This window comes from Chenopodium quinoa, unplaced genomic scaffold, assembly GCF_001683475.1.
Source record: "Chenopodium quinoa cultivar QQ74 unplaced genomic scaffold, ASM168347v1, whole genome shotgun sequence".
NCBI classification, from domain to species: domain Eukaryota; kingdom Viridiplantae; phylum Streptophyta; class Magnoliopsida; order Caryophyllales; family Amaranthaceae; genus Chenopodium; species Chenopodium quinoa.
Window position 1 is genome coordinate 1,708,978 of NW_018745650.1, and position 17,564 is coordinate 1,726,541.

At 36.8% G+C, this 17,564-nt stretch overlaps 1 pseudogene; it reads right to left on the bottom strand.

The window, feature by feature from the left end:
* Nucleotides 1–377: 377 nt before the first annotated feature.
* On the bottom strand, nucleotides 378–16,363 carry LOC110717046 (annotated as a pseudogene).
* Between the last annotated feature and the right edge of the window lie 1,201 nt (nucleotides 16,364–17,564).

Here is a 17,564-nt window from a genome sequence, read left to right on the forward strand (position 1 = left end):
AATACGAAATATTATCTTTTGATAATAAAATTTTTATCTAATATTTTAAAACAAAAAATATTAAATGATATACCACGTACAACTAATAAAATAACAAATTTAATCACATAAATATAAAATCAATTTTTAAAAAAAAATACAAACAAAGCGTGCATCGCACGGGTTTATCTAGTATATTATTATAGTAGTAAGATTTTTCCTAAAAAGAGGGGAAGTTTTGGAGGGAAAAAATAGCACCAGAAAGTGACATGTGTTATTCCTGGTATCTGTTTTAGTATTATGTTATTGATTTCTGGAGCAAAGGTGGTGCCAATTTCCATAAAATAGTAAAGTCCTAGTTTACTATAAGGGCCGGAGATAATGCATGCGCAGCGTGTGGAGTACTACTACTAATTAAATTCTTACACAAACAAAGAATACCAACAAATATAGTCAGAGAACTATTAAAATTATAACTTAGATTAAAAATGAAATACAAATATCAATTGACTTACATGCCAGGGTCCTTCCTTAAAGTAAGAGTGCCGATCAGCTGTACCGCTACGGTAATTCCCTTTCACCACTTCATCACCTTCACGCTAACCAGCAAAGAGATGCCTAAGAGAAGTCGACCACCATCTTTATCTGTTTTTGTCATCTTGGTCACCAACAATGCAACCACATAAATCGTCACCTTTTTTTACCTGTTCCACCACCAAATTAAAATCTGTAGATGATATATTTTTGAAAAATTGAAAATTCGAGCTGAAAATATGAAAAATTGAAGAAAAAGAAACTGAACCAGAAGAAAGATTCAAGAGGAGAGTGAAATAAAGAGAGACAGCTGACCCTACGTGATTGAAATTAACAGCACTTCGAAGCCTAACGACATTAGAAGCATCGACTTTAGCCAGCAACAATTGACATTAGAGAAGGACCTTGCATTAAAAAGATGAATCAGGAACTTCATCCGACTATGCTTGATGATAAGCTTCTGGTATATATGATGCAACTTGCTACTTTTCTGTGGTTAATTATCATTGCTTTCATCAACGTATCATCCAAGTCAGGATCACAGATTGACATACCACAGTCCATTAGCTCCAGAAAAGGTAATTGAGCTGTGGCAAATAGAATACCACCTGGTTGTTCGGCCCGGGGTCACCCACATTGTTGGGCCACACGCACACTCCACTCCACATTAGTATGATATTGTCCGCTTTAGGCCTAATCCGCACGGATTTGTTTTTAGGCACCTTCCCAAAAGGCCCTCATACTAATGGAGTGTGCTTCCACTTATAAGGAAGTCATTCCTTCTTTCTTTCTGTGGGACTTGGGATAAGCAACCCCAACAAAATACCAAGTTGTAGAGATCGGAAGGGGGTCACTATGACACCTACAAGACAATCAACCAAGAATTCAATCTAATCAACCAAAATTCTCACATAACCAAATCAGCAATTAAGTAGTAGCAAACAGACAATAACACCGGCAATACTAGGAAGAAACAATAGCAATCAACACACATGAATTATACGTGAAAAACCCCTTCAATATGAAGGATAAAAACCACGGGACCATTTAAGGAGTCCACCCTAACTTCTCTTATTGATAAATTGAGGGAAAAAGAATCCCAAATCAGTTGACAAAGGATTCACAACCCACCAGCAACAATAAATAATTAGAGATTAAAAATAGAGAGTGAAAAGAGTAGAATTCACCCCAAAACAACAGTCAGAGACGTTTCTGATCAAACCACAGCTCAAACCGACGATCCAGCTGTCCAAAATGAGGCCTTAATGTCAAGAATAAGCTGACAATATTTGAGCACGATCCAACGGTGGAATTTCCAGCAACGACCAGTTTTGTAAAGGTTACCCGGAAAAATTCGAAAATGGAAGCTCTTGTAAAGAACCCTCACTCTCTCTCTATTCTGTGTGTGTGAATGCTCAGCTGAAATTAGCTTACTTTGGTGACTTGTTTACCACAAGATATCACCTCAAAGCTTCCAAGTGAAGGCACAAAAATAAGCCTCAAAGAGGACTTACAAAACTTCGTAAAATGTCTTGAAATGGACCAAATTATTGGACCAAAGTAAAACTCATTTTACTACCACTTGGGCTGGACCCATAACAAATCTCCTCCTCCAGCCCAACACGGGGAAGACGACCATGCTTCATGATTACTTGACGCTCAATCCCGCAAGCTTACTACAAACTTCAAGCTCCCGCAAGCTTACTACAAACTTCAAGCTTGCTTTCGGGAACCATCTTTGTGAACATTCTACGCCATTCTTATCAGTGTAGACTTTTTTAAGTTTCACTTTCTTCTCTTTGATCACATTTCGCAACCAATGATATCGAACATCAATATGTTTGGTGCGAGCATGATACATACATTTCGCAACCTATGATGAAAAATATGTTGTATTGTAAAGATTTACATGAAGCAGTGGAAACAACCACAAAGACAAATGGTAGCACTGTTAAACCAACAAAGTCTACAAAGCCTGATAAGATGGATGATAAAGATAGGGTAAAGTTGAAAAGGAAGACTTTAGGGACTACTAGACAATGAATTGATATTAGCATATTCAATCATGTGTCACAAGAGTCCAACCCATATGATTTGTGGAAGAAACTAGAAGGTCTTTATGAAAGGAAGACCACACATAACAAAGCTTTATTGATTAAGAAACTTGTTAATTTGAAATTGAAGGGTGGAAAGTCATTTACTGAGCATCTTAATGACTTCCACGATATTATTAACAAGTTGACTACTATGAAGATTGTTCTTGATGATGAATTGCAAGCTTGGTTCATATTGAGTTCTTTGCTGGACAATTGGGAAACTTTGATTGTGACTATTAGTAACTCTTATTAACAAGTGTGCGATATCTTTAGATGTGATCAAAGAGAGCATGTTCAATGAAGAAATCAGAAGAAAGGAGATGGGAGTTGATAATTCACAAGCTCTTGTTGTTGAGAACATAGGAAGAGGCAAGAGTAGGGGTCCCAAAGGCCGTGATAACTCATGAAATAGGTCCAAATCCAATGATGGGAGAAATGTGACTACATGCAACTACTGCAAAAAGCCTAGTCATATCAAGAAAGATTGTTTCCGTTTGAAAAAGGAACAAAGAAAGAAGAATTTTTCACAAAAAGAGGGAGATGATAAAAACACTACAACAACAGCTTCTAAAAGTGATGATGATGTCACTTTAATTTGTGCAACTAGTGAGTGTCATCACTTCAGTGGCTTGTAGATACAGAGTTTTCATACTATTGTGTTCCCGGAAGAGAGTACTTCATGAACTACAAGCTCGGTGACTTTGGTAGTGTGAAAATGGGAAATCAGAGCTGCATTGTTGGGTTAGGTGATATTCGTGTGAATGCGAGTGTTGGGTGCATGCTTACATTGAAGAATGTGCGCCATATTCGTGATCTATGCTTTAACTTGTTGTCTGCTAATAATGTTCTTGATCTAGAAGGCTTCCAACATACTTTTGGTGATGGTAAGTGGAAGTTGTCCAAAGGGCCTGATGAAGGCGAGTTGTGTTGCTCCTTGTATAAAACATATTTGAGTGTATGTTTTGGTGAGCTTAATGCACTGGAAGAAAAGAACTCTCCTAATTTGTGGCATCGAAGATTAGGACACATGAGTGACAAGGGTTTGAAATGTTTAGCAAGTAAAACTCCTCCTGTTGATACTAAAGTTGCTCTTGACCCCTATGATCATTGTTTGGCGGGAAACCACCACAGGAAGTGTACTAGGTGGCAAGCCAAATTATAGCTTGTTCACTCTGATGTTTGTGGTCTTATTAAAGTGGAGTCTAATGGTGGCAACAAATATTTGGTCACTTTCATTGATGATGCAACTAGGAAAACTTGGGTTTACATTGTTGAAGATGTAATGAACTGATATTCTGACTTGTATTTCAGATTTAATAAGCTTGAAACTTTGATTAATAATGGTAGAAATTTGAGTACAAAAGTGATAGGTTAATAGCTTAAGGCTACTAAGGCCAAGGACTACTAACCTAAAAGTACTAGGCTTCCCAAATTGCCCTTCCTAATGTTAGCCTATTACATTACTGGCCCCCTTAACTTCCACCTTGTCCTCAAGGTGGATGATAATCAGCACTTGATTTTCGGCAAAAGCAATGATCTCTCAAAGGAGGAGATTGACTTGGGCTGCTGTAAAGTGGAGTAGTGAGTTGGGCGGTGACAGAAAACTAGGCCTAAAGTCATTAAGCCCATTTGTTTGCCTTTCTTTCTTAACAAAGAAAAAGACTTTTAAATGAGCAAGCCCCTTTAATCTCAAGACCCCACTATATTTTGTGTGTTGGCCATCTGTTTTGTTTGAAGCACGTGACTCCTAGCTGAATGCCTTTGCAATATCTTCAGGGTGTATTACTACAATAACCTTACTAGCACTTTTCAAAATTGGCTTCCTCCACAAGCCAAAGACTTTAGTCAAACTTCTGCCAAAAGCTGCTCCTTCTGCATACTTCAAGAAACCACCAGAGAATGGTAGCCACGCAAAACCCTCAAGCCCACATCGGCTGCCGCCACCTTTGCCACCGGCCCACCTCAATAACCCGTTCCACCATTCTTCACCGTCAGTCCCACTACCGACACAAGAGTGTGGTCCTCTTCCGACCAAGATACCACCGCTGGTAAAGCCACTAGAGAAGTCACCGCCCCTTCTTGCAACCATAGACTGTGACGACTCAATTTTACAGGTAATCTTGCCTCCACCCGCGCCGCATCTACTATTGCTGCTCCGGCTCCCTTCACCATCTTTTTCTCCTGCTAACCAACACCCCGAACCACCACCAGATCCACTTCCTCCGGCACCACCTTTCTCGAAATTTCCCTCACCCTTGTAAATGTTGCCCTCCTCACTGAAACCACCAGTAAAAACACTTTCAAAAGTGATAGCCTCACCACTAAAACCCCTAGCATCACTAATTCCACCTGCATTCCCATCAGCTTGTGCGCGAGATCCACCACCAAACTCGCTGGCAATTTGACCTCGACCTCCACCGGTAAACCCATCTCCGAAATCTCTAAGCCTACCACCATATTTGAATTCTTTTGCAAAACCCTAACCTCCACTATCCAACTCGCCATCCAGATCCCATGAACCACCACATCTCCCATCAACACAGCCTACCTCGCATACAACTCCAGTTGGGATGTCTGTTAAATCCTCAGGTAAGTCATCTTTGAAAGTGCTCACCGCACTGCCAGATTCACACCCCACCGGGTCTTGCACCCCGTGACTCTTCTGATGTACTACCTTGCTGCTAGACCAGGGACCACAACAGGAATCAGATTGTGCCGTCGCCAAATGGAAATGATGGACCAACTGAAGAGAATGGTAGCCACCAGTGTTCACATTCGAACCACTGCAGTGCTTCGCCGCAAAGCCCGATGATGTCAACCTTGAGCTTCTCCTCTTCATTCAAATGGAAAAAATGACAGTAATCCTCCATTTGGAAGATCCGGTCATCTGAGTTTCTTCCATTGAATTTGTGAATTTGAAGCTCCTGCCGTACGGATTCTCTTCTCCTCAAGATCCGAAATACCTCTCCCTTTTAAGGGAATTGTGTTAATTTTCTTCATGAATCCATTTCTTCATGACTCATACACCATCTGTTCCAACAAACTGCATTGCTCAGTTCTTTTTTTTTTTTTTTTTTACCACCGCTACCAATTGTAATGAACTGACATTCTGACTTGTATTTCAGATTAAATAAGCTTGAGACTTTGATTAATAAAGGCAGAAATTTGAGTACAAAAGTGATAGTTAATAGCTTAAGACTATTACTCTCTTGATAACTTTAGGTTATCACTCTCCTAGTAACTTGAGGTTGCTACTCTCAACATATTTTCCTCACAATTCACATAATGTCCTATTGCATATACTATCCCCTATTTATACTAAGGCCAAGGACTACTAACCTAAAAGTACTAGGCTTCCCAAATTGCCCTTCCTAATGTTAGTCTATTACAGAAGGCCAAAAGCCAAGCTTAGTTTTAAAAAGCGCAAGGCTCAAAGTGTCCCTAGAGCCTAAGTGCAAAGCGAAAGCGCACACCTTTTGGATATGAGGCGCAAATTTTTTTTAATTTTAATTTTTTATTTATTTAACTTTTTTTTTGGCATTCAAATTCTATTTTAAAATCAAATTAAAGTGATAATTATTATATTTTTATTTTATTTAGTGCTTTTTTAGGAAATTTTACTGCTTTTTTATTATTGTTTTGGTAAAATACTCAAATTTAAGCATAATAAATAATAAAAACTATTTTTTTTTTGGTAAAAAATAGGGAGAAGGTGGTCAGGCAGCAGCAGGCTTTTGTCATTTTATCAATTAAAAAAAACTGAAAATATAATAAAGTAAAAAAAATCTTTAGGTGGGTGGATAGAGTGGGCATAGGAGAGAGAATAATACGAAAAGCAGAAAAAGAAAGAATGGAGAAGAGCAGAGGTCGAAGAAGAGAATAGAAGAAAAAACTTTACCTGGGTTGTTTCACCGGCGTCGGCCGCCAGTCTGCTGCCTGAAACCGCCGGGAATTGTTCCGCGGCAATTCTTCTTCAACTGCAAAGCAACCCATAAATTAGGGTTTTCAAAAAATTAGGGATTTTAAATTGGGGGTCATATTGAAGCAATTTTATTCAATTAACAAGGGGCTTTTGCTCGAATTATCACTATAAAGACCGGGTAAGCTTCAATTTGGGAAAAAAATGGTTTTTTTCACAAAAATTAATCTGAATCCCTTTTTCTCACGCTTTATAAACATAAGGCGGCTAGGCGCTGCGCCTTGGTTGAGGCGCGCCTTCTGGAATGCGCTACGCCTAGGAAGGCCGAGGCGTTTTAGCCTTAGCCTGCGCCTCGCGCCTCAACAGCGCCTAGGCGCGCTTTTTAAAACTAAGAAGCCAAGTGTTTAGAGACATTTTAGAAATTTCATGATATGGTGGAACGGGTGACGGAAAGAAAGTTAAAATGCCCTCATTCTGACAATGGTGGTGAATATACTTCACATAAGTTCAGCATGGTATTCGACATGTGAAGACAGTTCCACACACCCCACAACATAATGGTGTAGCAGAGAGGATGAACAGAACCACTATGGAAAAGGTGAGGTGTATGTTGAACATGTCAGAGTAAGCCGTGCAAACTACAATTTACTTGATCAACCGTTCTGCTTCTATTCCTTTCGGTCTTGACATTCTTGAGAGAGCATGGAAAGGATGTGGTCCTACATATTCACAGCTTGGAGTCTTTGGATGCAAGGCATAAATGTATGTGCCGAAAGATCAGATATCGAAGCTTGATTCCAAGACTACTCTATGTGTGTTTGTTGGCTATGGTGATGAAGAGTATGGGTTCAAGAAACAGAAGGTAGTGAGAAGCAGAGATGTAGTGTTATTTGAGCACGAGATGGGTGCAGAACTTCTGAGTGTAAGGAATCATACTAACTTAGATTCATCTATTGATGCTATTGATGTTTCTTCTGTTCTTACCTTTATTTCTGTTGAACCCGCCAAGAGTTCATGATCTTGATGCAACACATAATGGTTTTGAGGAGGTATAACCTAATGTTGGTGGTGATGTACCAGAATTTGATGATGCTCCTAATGATGCTGAACAACCTACCCCGCTAGTGGATGATGTACAAGTTCCAAGGTCAATCAGAGATCACAAACCTTCTTAAAAAACAATCATCCTAGTCACTGATGAGGGGGAGCCCGAGAGTTTCCAAGAAGCGATGTCTAGTGGATAAGAATCTTTGGCTAAGGCTATGAAAAAAGGAGATGAATTCTTTGTTGGAGAATCAAACTTATGAGTTGGTAAAGCTTCCTAAGGGCAAGAAAGTATTGAAGAATAGATAGGTTTTCAAGAACAAGAAAGATGGTGAGAATATAGTAAAGAGGAAAGCTAGATTGGTGGTCAAAGGATGCAACCACAAAAAGGGCATAGATATTGATGAGATCTTCTATGAGAACTGTTTTGGGGTTAGTTGCAAGTCTTGATCTTGAGTTAGAGCAGCTTGATGTAAAAAATGCTTTTCTACATAGTGACTTGCATGAAGAAATCTACATAGAAAAACCTCAAGGCTTCGAAGAAAAAGGGAAAGAAAAACATGTTTTCAAGTTGAAAAAGACTGTCTATGGTCTTAAACAGGCACCAAGGCAGTGGTATAAGAAACTTGATTCGTTCATGACTAGTCATAGTTATAAACGGACTTCTGCAACTCCTTATGTGTATTTCAGAAAGTTACCTGGTAATAACTTCATTATCCTTCTTTTGTATGTGGATGATAGGTTGACAGTTGGACAAGATTCGGTGATGATTAGCAACTTGAAGAAAGACTTGTCCAAGTCATTTGACATGAAAGATTTGGGTCCTACAAAGCAAATCTTAGGCATGGAGATTGCTCATGATAAGAAAGTTGGAAATTTGTGGCTATCACAAGAAAAATATATTGAACGGGTGCTTGAAAGGTTCAATATGAAGCATACCAAGCCTGTTAGTACACCATTAGCGGCTCATTTTAAGCTAAGTAAGAGAGTTTGTCCTACAACAGTGAAGGAGAAAGCAAGTATGTCTTATATTCCTTATTCTTCTGTTGTTGGTTCTGCTATGGTGTGTACTAGGCCACATATTGCACATTCTGTAGGTTTGGTGAGTAGACACTTATCTAATCTGGGTAAGGCTCATTGGGTTGCAGTGAAGTGGACCTTTAGATATTTGCATGGTACCTCTAAACTTTGTTTGTGTTATGAGGGTGGCAAACCTATTCTTGAGGGCAATACAGACATGGCTGGTGATCTTGATAACAGAAGGTCTACCATAGGTTACAAGTTAAAAAAGTGTGTGGCCTTGTCGAGAGGCAGAAATAGCAATTGTGGAAGCAAGTAAAGAGATGCTTTGGTTTCTTTAAGAGTTGGGTTTGAAGCAAAGTGAGTATGCAGTACTTTGCGATAATCAAAGTACTATGGATTGGAGCAAAAATTCTATGTATCACGCTCGTACCAAGCATATTTATGTTTGATATCATTGGTTGAGAAATGTGATCGAGGAGAAGAAGATGAAACAGAAAAAGTCCACACCGATAAGAATGGTGCAGATATGTTGACAAAGATGGTTCCCGGATGAAGTTTGTGGTAAGCTTGCGGGATTGAGCTTCAAGTGATCATTGAAGCATAGTCGTCTACTCGTCTTCCCAGTGTTGGGCTAGAGGGGGAGATTAGTTATGGGTTCAGCCCATGTGGTAGTAAAATGAGTCTCACTTTGGGTCCAATAATTTGGTCCATTTCAAGTCATTTTACTAAAGTTTTATAAGTCTTCTTTGAGGCTTATTTTTGTGGCTTCATTTGGAAGCTTTTGAGGCGATATCTTGTGGTAAACAAGTCACCAAGTAAGCAGCTAAGGGTTGAGCATACACATGCACATATTGAGAACTAAGTGAGGGTTTTCAAGAGAGCTTTCAATTTCGGATTTTTCTGGGTAGCTCTTACAAATTTGGTCGTTGCCGGAAATTCCATCGTTGGATCGTGCTCAAATTTGGATAGCTTATTCCTGACATCAAGGGCTTCATTTTGGAGTTTGAGCTATGGTTTGGTCGGAAACGTCTCTGGACAGAACTGCTTTTTTTGGATGAATTCTACTCTTTTCACTCTCTAATTTCAATCTCTTATTGTTTGTTGTTGTTGGTGGGTTGTGAATCCTTTGTAAACTAATTTGGGATAATTTTCCCTCAATTTATCAATAAAGAAAGCTAAGGTGGACTCCTTAAACAATCCCGTGGTTTTTATCCTTCACATCGAAGGGGTTTTCCATGTATAATTCTTGTGTGTTGATTGTTATCGTTTCTTCCTAGTATTGTTGGTATTGTTGTTGTTTTGCTACTGCTCTATTGCTGATTTGGTTGTGCTATTTTGGTTGTGTGAGAATTTGGATTGATTGGATTGAATTGTTGGTTGATTGTCTTGTGTGTGACATTGTGGGTGTCGTAGGGACTCCTTTCCAATCCCTACAGCTATAGGCAGAAAGTAGTGTGCTTTCAGAATCAAACAGATAATGTGTAACTGAAACCAACAAAAAAAAACCAAGGTAGCATTAAGTCTAAACAAGGAATAGAAATTTACTTGAAGTGATATCAGGGCAAAGCACTAGCAATAATCTTGATAAAGTTCGGGAGAACACGTCACATATCATTCCAATGCCACGATCAGTGATGCTAGACCTACATTAACAACAAAACAATCTAAGATTCCTGAGGTAAACCAAGTAAACTAGAAACAAAGCCTAATCTTGCTGATGAATGACAAATTTGACTAAGCAATGAAATATGAAGATGAGGCATTACCCACTCAAGTCAAGCAGCTCTAGCTTTGAAAAGCTGTAAGCAATAGCCCGACACTAATGAGAGCATTCTCAGTCCCCTGAACAAAAGGAAAATGGCAACCAATAGAATTCGTCAAGCCTCATCATTATATTCAGTTGTATACTAGAACAAAAGGTGTACAGCCATTCCTTTTTTTTCAACAAGAATAAAAAAAATCTGTATATTTGCACCAACCTCAAACTTGCTGCTGAGAGAGCAAGAACAGTAGCATGAGATAATCTAGGCGATGTAACATGAAAGTTCTGCAACCTTGGGCAGAATTTTCCCAAGTTGTCCATCATGGTAGTGACATCAGTACTATCATTATCTTGATAAGAAAAATTCAAAGAAATCTCCTCAATTTAGGGCAGTTGATATTCTGCAGTGATGAAACCCAAGTAAGCACTAAAAAAAAAAGGGTTGACAAAAAGATTTAATAATATTAGTTCAGATATTTGAGAGTTATAATAAAAAGGAGGGAGTAATTACCGTCTAAGATAGAGAATGAAGATCAGAAAGCCAGAGTGCAGAAAGACAACTTGAAGAAATAATGACCGATCCTAGATTAGAGCATCCTTCCATCTTAAGACTAGTAAGACACCGTCTATCAGCAACAAAACAACCCAGCTCATCTCTACAGTACAAAAACAGCAATGTTAATGGCTTGTGATTACCAATTTACCATGGACGGTAACAATAGCCTAGGAAAAATGACATTCGATAATTTCAGGACATACGATATAGTGATAACACTAAAACTAATGAACCTGTATGTTAAGATATAAGCAACCTCCCTCCCCAAAGTTCGTCAGAAGGTTTTTCATTTGGCAATTGACATGTTGATCGTCACTTGAAACAATGACTTAGCAGCTATTTGTCTGCCAGAGGTAAGCTATCAACTACCAGTTAGGTTGCTCAGACCACTACAAACAACAATCAGCCTTGCAAAATCAATTCAAGTTGGAAGCCACTACCAGTTGTGTTCACAGCATTACATAAATTTTCTGTCCACTAGAACAAGCACTAGAAGAGTTTGAACTTGTATATCCTTTAAAACATATAATAAAACCAAGATATTGATGTTCAATTACCGAAAAAATACTCAGATTCATGAATTTCTCGTTGGAAAATAACCAGAAATCTAATTAATTGAACCAAAATGAATAAATCAAACCCTAGATGAATTTTTCAATAAAAAAAGAAATCACGTAGTATAATTCAGCGTGATAAGGAAATACCAAGAACTGAATACATCAAACCCTAGATGAATTTTTCAATAAGCAATCGTTTTATGATAGATCAAATTTGAAACATAAACCCTAGTATCTAACTCTTGTTAATCACAATTCACAAATTAATTGACTATAGAAACTAGAAAGCCATAGAGAAGAAAGCATATCATAGGGAAATGGAGAGAAGAGCAACGAGTCATCTTCAAAGAAAGCTCAAAAGCCGCTTCAATGGAGAACCAGAACGATCTCACCTTGGAGGAGGTGGTCGGCCACATAGTAAGAGAAAGAGGAGAGAGAAAACCCTTGATCTTCTAAATTGGTACAGGAGGAAGAGGTTGACGGAGAAGGAGGACGCCAAAGAAAATGAAGGAGATGGTGAAGAACATAAAGAGGTTTCTCGTTTTTATCAATCTAATGAAAAAAAAAATGAAGTATGGAGTAAAAGAAGAATGGCTAGCTGGTTACTCGTATTTTTTATTTTCTAAATTATTTGCAGCGCCTACACTTAAAAATGTTGCTAATACATTTTTTTTGCAGCATTCAAGAGCAAGGAACATTGCAATTTTCTTTTCTTTTTGTTTTTTTTTTTTTTTTTTTTTTTTTTTTGCATCTTGCTTTAACTTAGAGCGCTTCAAATAAGTCTTAAAAAAAAATTCCCAAACTATTTGCAGCGTTTTTAGCTATAAAGCGCTGCTATAAATACATAAAATCTTTGACCCACATTGACTAATGATATTTTGCAGCGTTCTATACAGAGGTTTGCTGCAAATAGTGTGCTGCAAATGACGTTTTTTCTTCTAGTGTAGTGACCATACAAGGTATCATCACACTGTTTGCAATCTCATCAACAGCTAACTAATGATTAAAATTTTAAAAACAATGAAATTACCAGACTGTAACAGTTTAACATAGCATCAATGTCCTTGGTAAAGCACAAATGTGAAGGTAGATCTTAATAATCTCAACGAATTTTTTTAAACTACAAAACAACCCATTAGCCAATCAAAATGAGCAACCAGCAATTGTTTTTTGTAGGATTAAGAATTAGTTTATTTATTTTTAACTTTAATGGGGGATCTCTGGTAAGAAAACAATGTTTCTGTATGCAAAATTACAAATAATCAACTTCAGTAGATGGAGAGGATGGAATAGGAACACGTCAGCACTTTTGGCTCTACATTCATTCCAATGTCATATAAAGATGCCACAGCAATGTGCAATACGATTTATATGCAGTAAATTCCGAACATCAAAATTTCAAAACTATTACTTTACCTAGTGACTTCAATATAACACATGTTGTACTTTCTTAAATTGTTGCAACCATAGGAAAGAAAGCAATGACCGGGACTTGTAATCAACTAACCTGAAATTCCAAAGGGCAATAGAGAAAGGGTGATTCATTGCTTCTGACTCAGTCTATATATTACTTTATGAACATGGTCTTCATAGCCTTTCAATCACACAAAGGTTCCTTGATCAAAAGATTCATCTTCTCCTGAAGAAACTTCAGGACATCTTGCCTCCTTTCTTTTATAAGCAACAGCCTCAGCTTGCGAAAGGTCAAAACTGGAGGTTGAATTCCCTTTTCAATCATCTCTTCCATATATACACATGCATCACTGACCTGGCCCTTTTCACACAACACATTAATAAGAACTGAATAGGTATGCATGCTTGGAACAAACCTTTTTGACATCATGTACTTCCATACCTTCAGAGCCTGCTCCAACTGATCTCTCTCAAAAAACATCTTTATCATCACTGTATATGTGTCTGTGTCAGGCTCACACATCTTAATCATCTTTCTAAACACCTTGAAAGCCTCATTAGTCTTCCCCTGTCCAATCAAACTGTTTAATATTATATTGCAAGTCCTAGCATTAGGTACAACCCCTTTACCATTCATCTCTATTAAGACCCGAAATACATTTTTCAATTTATTTACTTTACAAAATGCACTAATTAGGGCATTCTACACTCCCACATCAGCCTCCACACCATTTTCGACCATATCCATAAATGTATCTATGGCGTCTTCCATTCGATTCTCTATACCATAAGTATAAATTAAAATACTATAATGAAAAGATGTTGGCTTACAACCATTAGCATCCATGCTCCTAAGAGTTTCTACAGCTTCATCAGTTCTCCCTGATTTACAAAGGACGTCAACCATTATACCATATGTCACAATATCAGGATTGCAACCTACATTATTCATTTGTCTGAAAGTCTCCCTTGCCCTGGGGAGATTTGGTTCTCTTCCCCAACCAGAAAGCAGTATGCTATAAGTTTTCGAGTCAGGAACAAATTGTTCATGCATTTTATCAAAGATCTCTTGGGCCTTCCTTACATTCTTAGACTTGCATAAAGCACTTAGAAGCCCATTAAATGCAGCTAAGTTTGGAGTAATACCATATTTTTCCATAACATTGAATGTATAGAGTGCCTCATCCACCTTCTGCATCCTAGCATACTTTCTCATGATAATGCAAAACGTCTCAACACTTAGCATCCCCTTGTTCCTCATAGTGTTCACAAGATCCCACATAATCTCAAACTGCCTTATTTTAGCCAAAGACCCAATCATAATGTGATAAGCTTCAACAGTATGTGTGTAATAATGTTGCTTTCCTTCCCATTCAAAAAAACAATATGATATCATACCTGCATTTCCAAATCTCTTCAGAACATCCTCAACCATCTCTGGTGAAGCCTCAACTCCGCTATGATCAAGCCTGACATCCAGTCCTACTTTAGGAGATGACATCATGATTCTACATATTTTTTTAAATGGGGCATCGGATAAATCTTTGACGGCTGCATCAGATGTGTACATTCTAGTAACAACACCCTAGACTGAAGACAAATTCTTGTAATGATAGTGAGCCCTAACCATCTCCTTTTATCACTTCAAACTCGATCACCTTAAGCATTAAAAAATTTACATAAGAACAAGCTAAATATCTGAGGGTAGATTCTATCTATATATATATATATATAAGAAACAATGCATTGCTAATATATCAACATTACACGACCAATTGATTCAACTGCTATCTCTTCTTTAACTAGTATAGATTTAACATCAGCTAAGCTAGAACTTGCTATTTATAAATCATATACCTCTCAATCAGGTAAACATTATTCTGCAGTGTATTTGAGTTCCTTGTAATGGAAAGTGATAAATTGCAAAATTAGAGGGAAAGATTGGATCTTTAATCAATGGAAATACATAAAGGGTCTGAAACATGACTTTAGGCCACCACTCTTCAACTGCCCAAGCTTACAAATTTCTGGATACCCCCTCTCTAGTCTCTACTCTTTTTTCCTCAATTGATCAAGTTCACCAACCCCTAAAATGCGACCTAGTAAAAGGAATTAATTACTATTACTTGTCTTCTTCCAAATATGACGAAAGAGCTGCTCAAGCTCAACCAACTACCAAGTGCTTGCTTAGCCTCCTATGTCCTGGTTTGCCTGGTACCCTGGTTGCGGCTAGTGCTAGCATCGCAACCTCGTGTAAGGAGGGTCACAGGTGGTCTGTTGTAGTTTATCATATTCCGTTCACTAAATTTCCTCCAACTTTATGAGAAAATCATGTTTTCTCTTAATTGTTTTCAAACCTTTTCCACTTTGGATTTATCATGCTATCATCTTTTCATATTAATTTGTGCACAATCATCTAATTGACCTTTTTAATCGACACTATAATAACAAGCTACTGGCTAACCCACTTTATAATACATACCTAAATAACAGTTAAGAAGAGTAAATAACAAGCTAAAGTTCAAAAATATTATAAACAAATTCAACCATGAAACCTACATTTGGAAATCTAATTCAACATCTAATAATTTAATAACCCAAGCAAGCAATTTCATCATTTGCAAGTTTAGCCATGGCAAATTCCAAAAGGAGTTCAGAGGTGCCAACTAATTCCTAAAATCAGATTAAAAAAATTAATAATAAAGATTGAATTTGCCAAATTTAAATTTCAAAAAATAAAGAATGGACAGAAATATAGAGCAGTGAGGTCTAATTTCATAGTTCAATTCTAACATTAAAGAGTTCTGCAATACTTTTAGCAACCAAATTTGATTCAGTTATCAAATAAATAGGGATATTTGATTCAATTATCAATTAGGCTCATAAATTTTATTTCTAACAACATAATCGCTGGTTATGATCTTTCATAATCTTAGTTTTTACAAATTTACAACCAAAATAGTTCAGATTTTCGAACACTAAACTTAGTAAACTGACAATTAAATTAAATTAAACCCTAGATTGAGAAATTGATATGATGATTACAAAATGAAACAAAAATTTACCTCAGAAGCTGCTTCAATGGGGGGATACAGCTATTTCAATGGAGAACGTCAAGTGCGCTTCAATGGAGAACGAACAGAGAGATAGGAGTTTTTTTTTTTTTTTTTTTTTTTTTTTTTTTTGGAATGGGGGATACAGCAATTCAATGGGTTGGAGACTTGGAGGCCTTGGAGCCCCATTACAAGCCCCGACCCGCCCTAGTTATAAATGGGTTAGATCCGCTAATTAATAAATAGGGCAGGGCAGGTCAATAGAGTCATCCAATTATAGATTTTTGATGGGGTGTGAGTGTGTGACCTCGTGACGAACCCTACAAGAGATTGAATTAGAAATAAATCTCTATTACAAAGAAAGAGTATCAATTTTCCTTTTACCCTTTCATTTTTTTTAAATACCGTTTTCATATACCTATACCTAACAAAAAATGACACAACCTAAATGGATTTGGATTGAGTTTTCCAACTCGACATGGGTTGACATGAACTCGGCCTGAAAAAATTAAATGGGTTAAGTTAAGGTTTAAAATTTCAACTCGGAAATGACCTATGTAACTTAAAATATTAAATAAGGTCGAGTTAAACCAAACCCAAATTTAATAACTCGAATTAAGGGCAACCGAATTAATATGATTTTACCTCATATACACCCTTCTAATTACCCTTATATAAATAATCTTATCCTAAGAGCTCTACCAATGGTGGGCTAAAAATATGCTCATGAGCATATTTGTGAGCAAGAAGGAAGAAATAAGGGGTTACAATGGTGGGTGAAATGACAAAGCCCGTGGGCAAGTGTTAAAATGCCCAAGTCTTGGGCATAATTTATGATGAACAGTGCAAGCGTGGGCCCCACTTAAATCAGAATAAAAAATAAAAATAAAAAAAAAAGGAATTTCTGGACTGACGCGTGCAGAGCTTCAGCGAATGGGAAAGCGACACGTGGCAGGCTACAGCGAATTAACCAATTGGAAAATAGCCTCGTTACACAACGGTTATATATATTAAATCTAATTTTCTGAAAATTCTATTTATTTTAAAAAAATAATAATACCAACGGCCATAAAATTTAATTCTGTAATAGACATGCATTTTTGATATATTTTTGCATAATTTCATAAATAACAAAAATCCTCCATATTCTTTATTTTTCTAAATAATCCGAAATTAGAAGAAGATTTTTGTTGTATTTCACCGATTTTCAGGTAAATATTAATATTTTTTTTTTTTTGCAAAATTCAGTTATTTATTAATATTATGTGATTTTTTTGCAAATTAATAAATGTAGTTCATGTAATGTAATTGCAATTATATATATAATTGTATTTAGAAAGTTGTTGCTATTTGTTCATACATTAATAAATTTGAAGTTAATTTAATCTGAATTTATTTGCTGATTTTTTGGAAATTGGGTTGTTGTTTTGTATATGTGAAGTAATTTTTTATGCTTATTTATATTTATATGTTATTTTTGTATAGGTAGTTAATTTCGTTACATTATATTATGTATTATATGTTTTGTTTATATATTGTTGAACGTGAATGTTGTATATTTAATAAATTAAGTGGTATTAGATTATATTTTTTTGATTTGTTGTCATTTTAATTTATTATTTAAATGT